We start from the raw sequence: 15330 nt of genomic DNA on the forward strand, positions 1-15330 counted from the left end.
TTCCATGTTACTGTTTACATAACCAAATACAAACACAGAATTTATTGTCTTAACATCTGCATAGCTGAGACACTTATGGGTTCACACATTGCCATTTTAGTGTTTGAAGGTGAGGAGAAAAAGTTTTGTGTCTTTTTGAAATCTGTTATCTTTTCTTATATCTTGTCAACTAACATTACTCATACACATAAACATTTCACAAGATTTGTTAAAATGGAGATAGCAGATTCTATTTGCAAGCAACAAAGAACACATTTTAGGCCTAACAGAAAACCTAGAAGACTATATCAAAGTACCAAATTCTTAAGGCAGCTGACTGTTAAGAATAAATAATTATAAAAATGAAACTTCCATCTTCAGATGGTTCATAACAGATGTAAATCAGAATTTTATTAATCTCTGCATGGGAGAAAATCCTGCAAAGTACAAGAACTGCATCTTTGTTAAAGAGTCTGTACTGACAATCAAAAAGAGCCAAGAAAATATAATCAACAGAAAATGTAGATGAACGAGATGTGTTTGTAATTGTATGATATATAATGACTATTGAATAATAGGTTTGCACAAGATCACACCAGAAAGCAAAGAGAATAGCATCAAACATTTTGGAACATTATATTTCTTAATCTTTTTAAGAAATTGACATATAAACCTGCTTATAAGACAAGTCCAACTGCAAACTGCACAGACCCAGCTCTGCTGTTGCATAATGTACTGGCAGATCAATATCTTTGCAGTTTGTTGTGAATAATTAATGGAATAAACAACATAGACCCTGATCTGCAGGTGCATTATGCTACAACAGATCAGGATATTTGTTGTTGTTTGGGGGGTTTAATGCCATTTTTCAGCATAAGATAGGCTATACATGGTGGCCAGTATTAATGGTGGAGGAAGAACCTGGGAAAACCATGGAAAGAACCACCGACCTACGAGAAGCTACCAGCAAGCTTTCTCACATATCCACATAGGCTGAACCTGAGACTCAAACCCATGCAGACAGAGGTGAGATGGTAGTGATCCGTAACAGTGAGTGCTTTAGACCACTTGGGGCCCCATCAGGATATCTGTTGTTTGAAGTTTGACTCAAATTATAAGTGAGTATAAAGGATATATTGCAGGAACAATTATTGCCATACACAATATACAGTAACAGCAAAACTCTCTGAATATGTAAGTGTACAGCGATATATTATTATGTTTTCATGGATTAGATTTCATCAAATTTAGCTATTTCAAAAGAAGGAAAACATTTAAATTGTCTACAACAGAGTGCTGTGTAATGGTGCAAAATTTTGTAGAGATAATTTTGCAGTACAATCTGTCATAGTAACAATTAAGATTGATGTATGGGCTAGACTCACAATAAATTTTTGACTGCAAGGGATAGGATATGCCCGGTTTGGGGCATGAATTAAATTTTAATTAGAGTCTTTTCAATAACAGTCTGGCAGATAGGGTTAAGTATAGGGAATGACAGGGTTGAGACAAGCCAGACCAAACATTTTTGGAAATCTTGGGCCATTTGAAACAGGTATCATAACATGATATTTTCCAGAATAGTTATTAATGAAGGCAGATTAGACAGGATTATTCTGACCTCAATGGGAGTGTTAACATTTTTTGGTGGTTAAAAAAAAGTAATCTTGACTGGCTAATCTAAACAAGGGTGTGTGTTCCCAAATGGAACTCAAGGTTTTTAAGAACTTCCCCTTGCAAAATTAGTCAGTTTAAGTTCTGAGGGAAGCCAAAATTTAACTCCAAGGAAAATTCATAATTTCTATCATTAAATAAATCATCCAAATGACAGGGAGTCTGGAAATTTGAGACCTCTAGAACCAGTGAAGAAACAGAGTGGAGTCTCTAATGATAAGTGAGCAAGGGCTCAGGAAGGCACAAAGGTATTGTCTCAATCATATACAGTATGTTCATTCATGCAAGTCTGTAATTATTTGTTGAATTTATTTGTTTTAAATTCATACTTAAAGTTTTGCTTGAGTTCAGAAATAATCATGCATTCAGAGTGTGGAATGTTATATGATTCATGTTTTGTAAGAATGTCATATAATATTTTGTTGGTATGAATGAGTTTGGATTGAGTGGTTTTGAATGTGATAGAAATCATTTGTACAGATTTCATAGATTTCTTTTGATATGAATTGTGAGAATGAAATTATTTGTCTTCAGTGATTTGTATCATATATGCTGAGAATTGATTTTTCTGTCTGGAAATGTATGTTAATGAATTGCTAATTAGCAAAGTAACATAGTTAGGACAAGGAGTAAAGGACATTAATTGATTGTGTAAGTAAGTTGTGAATTCTTTTCAACTGAGAATCAATGGTGTTAGCAATAGGAACATGTGTTGACTGACAGTTCAGCTAGTAATTTGTAGCCACAGTGGGGTGTAATGGTTATCTAATTACAGTATGTCATGTTCCAGAGGAATATGAGTAGCCACTAACAAGACAATAATTTATGATGGTAGGATGTGAATATTCAAACAAGACCATATTAGCTTAGTTCTATGGAATTGTGATAAAACAATATCTGATGTAAAAGAGTGGGAATATTGTTGATCCCAGGAGAAGGAAAAATATAACCTGACGCATATTAAGGCTGGGTATTATATTTTTATTTGAAGGAAAATAATTGTTCCATACCTATACTGAAAAGTGGAAAAAGCATGGTCTACAACCAAGACAGTTGATGACCTTATGAGGCTAGAAGGAGAAAGAGAGAAGGAAAGGAAATATGGCAACACTGATCACCAACTGTAAATTGGAAAAGACAGGAAACAACCAGGTGATGCCAACATGATATCAATTTGAATTTGATCAGCCACTCAATTAAATGATGAAATCAATTCTATCAGTATAAAATGATGGCTAATTGAATTTTGCATACATTTTTTAAGTCTGTTTCTAAGAGAAAGTGACTAATTCAAATGTTCTGTTCAATTTAATTTTGTTTATGTAACTGATTCAAATGTTATATTTTATATACTAGGCTCAAGTTGTTCTGTTCTTTATCTCTGTTCAGATCTGTTATTCCATCCATTAATTTCATATTTTATTGTATTATTTACTCAGTTTGGGCAATAACAGCATGGTTGATCATTTCCTAGATAATAATAACCAAAACACTGTCAGGAGTGGAAGATCACACACCATCCCACCTCTGATATGCTGTATGTCTGTCACTGCCATGTTTACATGCATATAATGTATGCCCAACTTCAAAAAGAAAACCTAATCCGCCACTATGCAATGTGCAGGTAGATCATGGTTTATGTTACTGACTGAGTAGAATGAACAGTACAAACCAGCCCTTATATGCCAACATATTATCGGATGGTAGATCTGCCATAACTATGCTGCTTGCTTTCAAAGGTGCATTATAAAAAGAAAACATGGGAGCCAGTCAATTACTTGCTCAGAATACAATTGTAATGAATTTATTGATTCTTACAATCACAATTAGTTATTTCTGGCATACTTAACAATCAACCAAATTTCTTGATGAAACGGAATGATTTCTGCAGAATCTTTAGTGAATTTTACTTTGACAATTTGATCCAGCCTGTAAGCCCTTAAATACCTGGATTTGTGCTGGATAAAGAGTACTTCATTTCTAGTCTATATTTGGAATAATATTTTGAGTGCATGCTATTGTATAACATACATAACTGCAAAAACTGTATAGATCCAGATCTGCAATTGCAATGATCGGGGTCTTTGTTGTGTGTTATTCTAGGGTGTGTTACAGCAAACAACATTTATGACTCCGATCTATCACAATATATACAGTGTCAGATCAGGGTCTGTGCTGTTTGTTCTACTAGGGATTCAAGCAGGCAGCATCTAAGACCTTGATTGGCACCACACACAATGTGAGATTTGTGTTGATGCTGTTTGTTTTGGATGCATATTATTGAAGGATAAATAAGGTATTTAGATAGTCAAGGTACAGCGAAAGGTTAAGGATATCAATACATATAGGTCAGGCTAGGCCTTAAGGAAACACTTTAACATGGTGTCATGATGATGAACAGGTTAACTAAAGTGAATAGGAGATCAAATATCTAACACTTTCTATCGTACACTGATCAGAAAGTTCAGTGCGCACATAGTGGTTAAAAATGTCCCTTGGGGACCATGGAGATCTTTCAAATGAAAAAGACAGACAGTCAAGCACCAATGTTTTACAATGTATAATCTCGCTTAAAACATTTAAAATATATGATGAAGTACAATAGAAACTTGTTTATTTAAACCACCTGGGAGACAAGAAAAACATTCAGGAAAATGGGAGTTTGATTAATGGGTCTCAGGTCATATGTGACCCACACATTTTGTGGACATGCCTATAAGACCATGCTTGATTCCAAGCCACATCCCCCTCAACTCTTGTTTTCAAAATTTTGGCAAATATCCACAAAGCATGTCTCTGTCTGTTTATAACCCCATTCCCAACATTTTGACAAATTTATTTGCTAACCACTTGGTGTTGTCATGGGAGAAATACTGTACATATAGTTCAGATGAATTGATAATCATAGTAAAGAAGGGTAAAAAAAATGAGTTTCTAAGGCACTGAATGGAGATATTTCTTTTTCCTATCCATTTGCAGATATCTACCCACTTTACAGAATAAAATTAAAAGGGATACTGCAATGGGATGCCATCAATTTCTGGTTGAAACTGTATTTCTATTATGATGCATCAGCAGGGACTACCTTGTAAACTTTTTGCTAAAAAAATGGTTTTGGGGGGTGCTTACTAAAACTTTGTCAAAGATATGTTTAACTGGGGACATGCTTAACATTAAATATGGGCGTATCATGCAGAAATTATGGAAAAAGTTCCACTTTAATTTTAGATGACACAATATACAGTTTTTCTTTCATTTTCTTAAAATCCACTAAAAGATTCACTCATTTATTTTTAAATCATACGATTATGGCTATATTAGGTTGTTGTAGGGTTTAATGCCATTTTTCAGCACACGATAGGCTATACATGGCAGCCACTATTAATGGTGGAGGAAGAACCTGGGAAAACCCCGGAAAGAGCCACTGACACACGAGAAGCTACTGGCAAGCTTTCTCACATACCCACATTAGCTGAATCCAAGACACAAACCCACGCAGACAGAGATGAGATGGCAGTGATCCATAACAGTGAGTGCTTTAGACCACTCAGCCACTCGGGGCCCCACTATATTAGGTATACAGTGACACCTCATATATACCATGGTTCATGAAAGCTAGTAAAATCACCTTGTCAATTAGACCACCTACTTATACTGGTTTAAATGTGGCATACTGTATAAAAAAAACATGAAAATTAATTTTATTTAATGATACAAACTCCATAATTGGTTGTAATAATTCAAAAAGTACAATTGTGTAAAGTAAATTTAGAACCAATGACTGAACTAAGTTAAGCTAATTAATTTAATTGGCTCCATAATATACATACACTGAAATTGGGACCAGAGTATACTAAAGGCTAATACTACAAGTCCACTTTACAAATAAAAAAATCATAAAAATAAAAACGAATAGCAGATGACATATCTATAAAGCTATACCTTGTTATACTGAATATATTTTATCCGGTTATCATTAAAATCTAATTAGGTCATCCAGACACAAGTTATCACAAGCTGCTTGCAATAACTGACATCTACTTATTAGGGTGTATACTCGCATATAAGTTGAGTATAACTGGAAACTGCACAGACTAAGATGGTCAATCATATAATGCACCAGCAGGTCGGAGTTGGTGCATTTTTTGAGGCCCCAATTGGCCACGTGATCTAATGTGCTTGCCTTTACCAATAATTGACAATTCATCCCTATCTGCATAGGTTTGATTTCATGCTCTGCCAATGTAGTTGAGAAAACATGCCAGTAGCTCCTGTGGGTTGGAGGCTGTCATATATATCCTATTGTGAGTTGAAAAATGGTATTTAACCCACAACAAACACTGTGCATTTTGCTGGGGGATAACCAGTAGAACAAACAAAACTGACCTGGCTTGGCTGGCACATTATGCAATGGGAGGTCTGTGTTGTTTGCTGTTGGTTTTAACTTATTGGACTTATAAGTAAGTATATATGGTATTTAGTGAGTTTCTCAAATTTCCCATTGATCAGAAGAACATGAGGTTGACATTCATTTTAACACATGATCATAAGGGTTGCTGCAGTACTAAATTACCATTTATACTCACTTATAGGACAAGTCCAACTGCAAATTGCAAAGACCCAGGTTTGCTGTCACATTATGCACTAGAACATCTGCAGTTTGGTTAAAGAGTAATCAGTAGAACAAATGACACAGACCTAGATGTGCAGGTGTATTATGCTATGGCTGATCATAAGCATTGCTGTTTGTAGTTGGACTTGACTTATAGGCACATATATATGGTAATATTGTGCAGATTTTGTAATACATGATGCCAGATGTTAATGAAGATAAAACTCAGGAGATAAATACTGTATATACTTGCATATAATTTGAGTCAAATTGCAAAAAAAAGAGAGATTCTGATCTGCTGTAGCATAATGTGCCTGCAGATCAGGATCTGTGTTGTTTGTTCTACTCATAACAAACTGCACAGACCCATATCTGTTGGTTCATTATGTGATGCAGATCTGGATTTGTTCAGTTTGCAGTTGGACTTGTCTAATAAGTTAATACATATGGTATACATATAAATATTTTTACAAAATTTAGTTTGCCCAAGTGAAACAGTTTCTTGGTCATCATGACAAAAGATTTTAACTGGAGAAAGTGCCAATTAAAAAGAAGATAAGAACTGCTGAAATGGCATGAAATCTAACCAGGTATTATAAATGGTTCATATGTGACTGGCACAAAAACATATTTGGGGCAGTATTGACTACAGATATCTGGGATATACTGACATATAATAGCAAAACAACATGCCCAATTTTGCTACTGAAGTAAGGACATAAAAATGTGCTTAACTCTAACGTTTTATGAGCATCAAATAGATGACAACCAAAAGATGAATTATAGTCCGGAAAAGTTAAAGCGTTCATGGGGCTAATATCTACTAAATCTAATCAACATAATGCAAAATTGTATAATTTCTTAACTCAAGCAGTGAAAAAATGCTAAAATCAACTTGAATCTCTATGAGGTTATTGGTCCTGGGTATCCATAAGCAAAAGATAAAATCAATGTTGACATATTGTAGTTATATGTGATACATAATAATGGAGACAAATATTCTGAGAGATAAATAAAGCAGATTGACAATTTAGTTTTACATTAGTTGACAAATTACACTGAACATTTAATACTTAATTTATATAATTATTATGAGAAATTATCAAATCAGTTGCACAAGAATTAGATACTGATTGGAAAAATCAAGAATAAGAAACAAGTTCAATGTGCAGTAATTTTATTCAATGATAAGACCAGGGACATATTTCACATTTTTTTGAAAGTGGAGCCTTGTAACAAAATGTTTGTTTCAAACAGACATTTTAAAACAATTCTCAATGTCCCAGTGGGGGATGGGTTAATAATGTTTGAAAAATACAGTAAACGTCCCAGTGGGTGATGGATTAATTATGTTTGAAAAATACAGTACAAAAATTGTTCTGATTGCTGAAAGTTTCTGTAGATTGCTACTTAATTAGCACAGTTTACAAAGATTGTTTGTATCTATGGTTAAATTTAGGGAAATGGATAAAGAGTAATAAAACAGTTCAATAATTGGCTAGCTGGTTCAATATATGGCTAATTGGTTCAATATTTGGCTCAAAAGTTATTCAAGTTAATTAGAAAATAAAATCATGCAATAATCTGACCATTTTTGCTGTAATCAATAAGTATAAAATTAAAAAATTATTTTTTTAATTAAAAAAACCAGTTTACTGAAGGTAGTTCATTGTTACTGTTTAGTTCTTTTAGGTTTTAAAAAATCAGACAAAACATGTTTAAAATCTGCTTCATTCTGACAGAACACTATTTTGTTGGTGCAATTAATATGAAACATTGGATACTAAAACTTTATGGATTAATGATATTTTGGAAGATTATTGAGAGTGCCATCTATCTGCAAAACAGAAATGATTTAGCGGAACACAAATACCCCCCCCCCCCAAACGCAACACTTAATCAAACAGAAGGATTGGTGGATGGATAAGGACAATATTGAATCCTTTTTCCACATTTACTGTGGAAAACAAATACTAACAATGTTGCCTGATACATGTATACAGTATTTACAATATATAAAAATATAAATGTTATCGCCACTTAAATTATCAGTTCTTGGTCAAAAAATTTATTACCACTGTTGAAAAGACAGAAACTACTGATGAAATATTCTAGTTTCTCTTCATGTAGTTGAAATTTGGATTGGTCTTGTCATATTTTCACAGTTTATCATGTAAGAAAGTGTCAACTAAGGTATATTAAATTTATGGCATCTAATGAGTAACCATGTAGGTAATCTGTCATCAAATGACTTCTTTTGCTAATAAAGATACAACACAATCTATAAATATTGTTACTTTGTAATAGATCTAGAAGTTTCAAACATTAAAATTTAAATAATTGGATGAAAAAAGAGCATAACTTACAATAAAAGTGATCTCACCTGAATACAAGGACTGCTGGAAGTATTCTGTGGCAAGGTAGCAACTGCATTGTTTTTTGTAAACTGGCAGGTCAAGTGTTTGTGCTTTACCTGAACTGTATACATAGTTATATTTATTGCTTCAGAAGTAAGTCTACCTGAAGTAACAAGAATTTATCTTTTTACCTGTCCAGTAAATGGCCATTACAGGTGTCAGTTCAATGCCTCATAGTAAAAGACTAAATGAAATGAAATTTCACCAAAACTATAAAATGACATTTTGATTTCTTGCTGCATTTTTATAATCTTCAATTAGCCATTTTTTTAAAAAATAAACTGAATTTTGTAAAAATCTGACAAATTTTAATATCATATAAAAATCTTTTTATCTAAAATACCCAGCTTACAGAGCTCATATGATGTTAATTGTATAAAATACATATCTATGAACAACACGAACCAAATCTACCACTGTATATGTTAGCAGATTAGGGTCTATATATGCCATGTGCATAATATTAAAGTAAAACAATTAGCACAGACCCAGATCAGCCACTGTATGTGTTAGCTGATGAGGGTCAATGCTGTTGCCAGAAATTAATGTATAACAAATATCAGAGACCACTTCTATCGAAGAATGTGTTAGCTGATTAGGATCTATGCTATTTGCTTGTAATTTATGTAGAACAAATGGTTTTGACCTAGATCTATCATTGTATAATGTGTTAGCTGATCAGTGTCTATAATGTTTGCTTCAAACTAATTGTACAACAGATATGAGACCCTGATAGAGTTTGGTGTGGGTTAGTAACAGTAGCATTGTATTTATAGAGGGTCTACACCAGGTGCGCCATGGAGCTACTTACCAAAATGATTCTTATTTACTTTTGACTCAGTAAAATACCAATATTTTGCAAAGTAGCACAGTAAAATGTTAGCATTTAAGGCAAGTAACGAGTTATACAAGCAGCTAGCAAAAATTATGGACAGAACTAGAATAAGTGTCGATCATGTAGTCACTGGTTCCATGCAGCAACACAGGTGCAGACAATATAAGACAGAACTTTTGTTTTGTTTTGTTGGTTCAAATGTCACTTTTAACACATTACTGGCAATATTATACTAAACAAATGGGAGGTAAGTGCCTTTTAAAAGGTCAAACCAAGACATTATTTAAAACTTAATGTCACTGATATGAATGAACAAGACTGGCATCTGAGAGAAAGATGCCTTTCAATAACAAGAAAATAAAGTCTACTTTTGTGAATTCAATTGCTAATTGGTGTTCTAAAAATTACATAAACAAAGCTATTAGATAAATGGTTTAAAAGTTGACTGGATCTCAATAAATCATTCCTCTTTATGATTTCACATCAAAGTGATAACCAGATTAAATAATTTAAGAAAAACCAGACTAGACCATGTTCCTAAAATATGTTTATGAAACTCATTTTAACCAACTTGAATAACTGATTGGCTGTTAAGGTCAGGTGACTAGTAAATTAAAACTGTTGACAGGCTAATGAATTTCTGTTTCATTATAAGTCTGATGTGAAAGCAATTTGATAAGAAGGTTAAAAAGAATTAACACATTAACTTTAATTTTAAACACATATCAATCTACTTAGGGATGTACATATAATTATTAAAAAAAAACAAAAATGGTTGGATGATTCTTAATGACAATTATTTGCCAAAATCTAAACAAATATTTTACAGCTCATATCAGATGGGAAGTTTGAAACATCATTAGTCTACGTTAAAATATCTTTCATGTATATTGTGTTTGAAAAGACATTAAAATGAGGGGTAAATGCTGACCAATCAGAATGATTGAGACATTACATCTATTTTTTCTGCATCTGCCAATGAACAATGACAACAATTAAACAATATTAATGAAATCCCAAACACAAAACAAATTATTTTCACAAAGAATCTACATTCAGCATACTAACCTGATCATCCATCTGATCATTTGAAATTATGATCACCAAATCATGTCACAGGGGTATTTTATGTGAAAGCATGGTAACTTCATTGCTTGCATGGTCCCTACAAGTGAAAAACTAGCTGAAATAAGCTCAGTCAACAAGGAACAATTATTGTACCACCTATAACAACATACTGGCTCTAAGGTGACATATGACACTGACTACCAGAGTGATCAATTATGAGTATGCTGAATTCTTTAGTAAATGAGTATGTGTGTGATTTGGAATTTTAGTGTAGCTTTAACAAAATTTCAGTCATATCGCTACAATGTCTGCAGTACATGTGGCAGTTTATAGTGATGTCTAGCACTGGGGCATCATGCCGCAGATATGTAGTATCATGTCCAACCCAGTCACATTATTCTGACACCAGGCTGACCAGACCTAATACTAACCGATTAATGCTGAGTGCCAAGCGAGGCAGCTGTAAGTACCATTTTTATGTCTTTGGTATGACTCGGCCTGGGTACAAACCTACAACCTCCCACATCCGAGGTGGACTTTCTAACTACTGGGCCACCAGACCAGTCTTCAGTAAATGATACGTTTACTGTAATATTGTTAGCATCAGAAGGACTTCTAGACAAGATCATCATTTCCACATTTTAATAAACATTAGTCTAAGATTTAATCAACAAAGCTGAAAGTACCCGAATGACAAATATGATAAATAACAGGTGCTAGCATATATTATTCCCAGTACATCCAATGTCCCTTTGTGGTAAAGGCTGGTTCATAATATGCTATATATATTTACTTTCACATCTAACAATAAAAATTCATAGCACAGTTCAGATGAATGAAAAATCATTCAATAATTGATTAATTTTTCTGTCAGTAATAATAATAATGCTATTTCTGTTTGTTTTCTTTTTTGTTATAGCTGTTGTTGCATGCAGTGAAAGTTTATTGTGTGTTTATTCTTTATGATCTATAAAACTGAAATGTTTCTCCAACTCTTCGCATTGTATGAGACCCCCTGATGATATAAATAATTTTTAAGTACTTTTTTTTGTCTAGAAGTTTATTTGGCTGTTTTCATTTTATATTAAAGGTAAACAATTCCAATACTAAATTTCATACTTTTCGATCTAATAGACCTGAATTGGGAATAATAATCCAGCTAAGAGAAGCACAAGAAGATGAACACCAACTTACAAATACTTTTAGTGAGTTTTGATTGCTTGGAACTTTGCTATGTAAAAACACAAATGTTAAAAGTGAAAAAATACCACATTTCACAAACGATCGTCCTTAAATGTCCTTCAATAGTCTCGCTTATGAGTCAAATCAAATTGCAAACTGCATAGACCCGTAACTGCCATTGCATAATGGACTGGCAGATCTGAGTCTATGCATTTTGGTAGCACTAATCAGTAGAACAAACAACACAGATCAGGGTCTGTGTTGTTTGCAGTTGGACCAACTCTTAAGTGAGTACAGATGGTATAATGACCTTTTGATAATAATGACAATTTCTTCTCACTCCAAAATACACATTTTAGTTCCACAGCTGCTCCTAGCAATGGAGGATGTGTGTGTGTGATTTGGATTTTTAAAATAGCTTTAACAATTTTTCAGTCTTTGGTATGTCTTGGCCAGGGATCAAACCCATGACTTCCTGCATCCAAGGCGGATGCTCTAACCCCTATGGAGGATATAAAAGTAGATTTTGGCAGCTACAGTTCAACCCACGATCTTTTCTAGCTAAAAAACTTCACTTTTCATTGAAAAACACATAAAATTGCCCATTTTTAATAAGACAAACCACCATGTTGCTGTACTTGAAACACCAAGAGAAATGTTGGACTCATACTTGCTGAGATTTACTGAAACTAAGTTAAACTTTAACTATGATAATTAAAACAAAAGGTTACTTACCATCACTTGTTAATGAACCTGAGAAGAAAACATTACACTCAAATCCTATGCATATTTTCTTGCAATGTGATGTCATCCTTTTTTATCCTTGTGTAAAACCCGAAATAAAACCATTTCCTAATGGCACAATGATGGTTTAAAATAGTACAAAACAACAATTTCAATAAATGACTAACCATTTTGTACAAGGATTGGTAACTACTGTTAATTTATATTGGTTCACAAGAGAATATGCCCAAACCTGGTGAAGAATTAAAGTTGTCCAAAAGTTCAGTCAATCCATTAATCAAAGGTCAGTCCTAATGTGAAATGTCTAAAAGCTATTCACTACTGTTGAAAAGGTAGCAAACAACTTTCAAAAGCATATAAGGAGCCAATGATAGGCCTCCAGAGAGGTACATATATCCACAATGTTCAACAGATCATTGAAGACATTCAGGTATTGTAGAACTCTATAATCCAAAGCCTATCATAAATTGAACATACTATAGAATGAGCATTTCATCTGTTCTGTCATAGTGGGTTACATATTTTGGGTTACAATATAAGATGGAACATGTCATTTGTTCAGAAAAAGTGTCATAATGGGTTACAATATTTTGTGGGATATGACATTTGTTCAGATAAATGTCATACTAGGTTATGGTATTTTATTGGATGTGTAATTTGTTCAGGAAAAGTGTCATAATGGGTTATAGAATTGTGTGAGACATGCCATTTGTTCAGAAAAAAGTATAATGAGTAACAGTAGTTTATGGGTCATGCCATTTGTTCAGAAAAACAGTCATAATGAGTATTTTGTGGGACATGTCATTTGTTTTTGTGGGTCATGTCATTTGTTCAGAAAAAGTCAAAATGAGTATTTTGTGGGACATGTCATTTGTTCAGAAAAACAGTCATAATGAGTATTTTGTGGGACATGTCATTTGTTCAGATATGTCATAATGGGTTATAGTAAATGATGGGACATGTCATTTGTTCAGATAATGTGTAAAATGGGTATAATGTGGGGATTGCCATTTATTCAGAAAAAAATTTCATAATGAGTAACAGTATTTTATGGGATATGCCATTTGTTCATAAAAAGTGTTACAGTGGGTTATAACATATTCTGGGATATGCCATTTGTTCAGAAACTATGTCATAATGGGTTTAAGTATTTTATGGGCCATGCCATTTGTTCAGAAAAAGTGTTATAATGAATTTATTGTGGGACATGTCCTTTGTCTAGAAAATTTGTCATAATGGATTATAGTATTTTATGAGACAACACACTTGTTCAGAAAATGTGTCAAACTTGATTATTGTATTTGATTGGACATGCTATTTGGACAAACCAATGATTACAAATTGAGGCTGGGATTTATGTTGTATTGTACTATGGGAGTCTTACACATTTGCCAACTGAAAATTAAAGGAAAAGCCAGAGGTTTAAAATTCTCTTTAGTGTTCTGCTGAAAATCTGAATACAAAAATCTTTAATATTATTTTCAAGTGAATCATCCTTCATAAATTTGTAAATTATATAAATTAAAAAAACATCTGAATGCTACTATGTAAAAAGAGATTGCTGTACTTTTTTATTTGCTTTGTATGTGCTCATGTGTAGTAATACAGGTTCGAAATCTCACATGGCATGGTACCAAAAATAGACCGGGGTAAAACCCAAAACAGTATGTTCAGTCATCACATGAAATGATTTGAAAACCTATCATTCACAATGTAGATAGCCTTACAGTGCCAGAAGGCAATGAAAGTATGTGCAGGAACCTATATGATAAAAATTAATTTTATAATCTGTTGTTGTAGTAATAATAATTTTTAAACTGATACCTTATGACATAAAAGAGCCAGCAAAACCTGACGAAAGCTCTGATATGGATGCCAAAGTTTTTAAGACAGAATGATGTTAATTCTGAAGAATGTATAGAATTCTAATAAATTATCTTTGTAGAAGAATCAGGTAATAATTCAACAATAGTAATCATGTTTCAAATTTCACCACTTTCCAACTTTTGCAAAACAATCAGTGATATAAGTACCATATATACTTACATGTACTTATAACTTGAGTCCAACTGCAAACAACATTGACCCTGATCTCCCATCACATAATGTGAAGGCACATCAGGGTCTATGTTGTTAGATCTATTGATCAGTCATCTGAACAAATTGCATTAACCCAGGTTTGTCAGCGCAGTTGGGATTTGGTATTTAAGCAAGTATACACAGTCAGCACAAAATCTTGAGAGCTTTACCGTTAATCTTGATAACTCCAACTGATGCATGTCATTTCATGGTCATATGACATTAAAGTTTCACGTTCAATGAAAGCCATCTCGATACTTGTATGAATACAAAAAAGATACACAAAAAAGTCCTGAAAAAGACCCTTCATAGGGTTTGAAAAATACCATTTGACCAAAATAATACCATTACATACTGTAAAATACTTGATACTAGTGATATATCTCAGACTTTCTGATCCATTTAGCTGCCTTTTAGTGAAACCCCATGTTGGCAATCCAAATTTGTGACAAGATTTTCAACATGTTGAATGTAGCAGTCATATTTGAAGTCAGACTGGCACCATTTTAATTCAGGACCAGCCAATTGTCATAATTAGTCTTCAGGTGAAAGCCCATGTTAATATGACTTTCCAGCTAGGAAAGTACTATGAAGATTTTCAAGATGTCTGTCATGCTGGCCATACTGTGTGACAGATCTGCAATATTGTCATCTACTACCAACTAGATATCACACAAAGTCTTCTGTTGAAAGTCCAATATTGATATGATGAACTGGAAGGAATAGTGATAACATGATTT

This window comes from Sinohyriopsis cumingii, chromosome 3 (assembly GCF_028554795.1).
Source record: "Sinohyriopsis cumingii isolate HCF-2022 chromosome 3, ASM2855479v2, whole genome shotgun sequence".
Taxonomy (NCBI): Eukaryota; Metazoa; Mollusca; class Bivalvia; order Unionida; family Unionidae; genus Sinohyriopsis; species Sinohyriopsis cumingii.